General features: G+C 29.7%; 1 non-coding gene across 1 annotated transcript; it reads right to left on the bottom strand.

Moving 5' to 3' along the window:
* Positions 1–337: 337 nt before the first annotated feature.
* On the bottom strand, positions 338–409 carry TRNAQ-UUG. The gene has a single exon. It is a non-coding gene; the product is annotated as a tRNA-Gln (tRNA).
* Between the last annotated feature and the right edge of the window lie 208 nt (positions 410–617).

Genomic DNA, 617 nt, shown 5'->3' with positions numbered 1-617 from the left:
ATGAAAATACATAATTAGCTTTCGATATTTTTTTTTCAATTCTGGATCTGTCGATATTCATAATAATCCTACAAAAATACATTTTTTTTTCCTTTGTAAAGATACATAATTAGCTCCCGATATATTTTTCTCGATTTTGGGTCTGTCAAAATACACAATTAGACATAATTAGATTATGATATATTTTTTTTCGATTTTAAATTTGTCGAGATACATAATTAGCTTCTGATACATCAAAGAAGATCCATGTGTAAATATGGTAGGGGTGAAGATGTATATTTGTGTTATTTTTCGAAAAAACAAGTTTGTTGCCACAAAATAAAAAAATTAATATAAAAGGTCCTACCGGGAGTCGAACCCAGGTCGCTGGATTCAAAGTCCAGAGTGCTAACCACTACACCATAGAACCAATGCCGTTAAGTTTACATTTTTAATATAAATGTCTCTTGTTTCTCCAATAATTGTAGATATGCTAGATTCGCATTGAAGTACATAGTAGAGTAATGGTTAGTCATCATAGTATATTACTTGAAATCGTTAAATGAAACCTTCATTTGATACATAAAAACAAAAAACAAAAAAGAAAGAAGAAAGTTTGAGTCCCGTTATCGATGGCA

This window comes from Capsicum annuum, chromosome 3, assembly GCF_002878395.1.
Source record: "Capsicum annuum cultivar UCD-10X-F1 chromosome 3, UCD10Xv1.1, whole genome shotgun sequence".
Classification (NCBI taxonomy): domain Eukaryota; kingdom Viridiplantae; phylum Streptophyta; class Magnoliopsida; order Solanales; family Solanaceae; genus Capsicum; species Capsicum annuum.
This window is presented reverse-complemented; position numbering and strand designations above follow the sequence as displayed.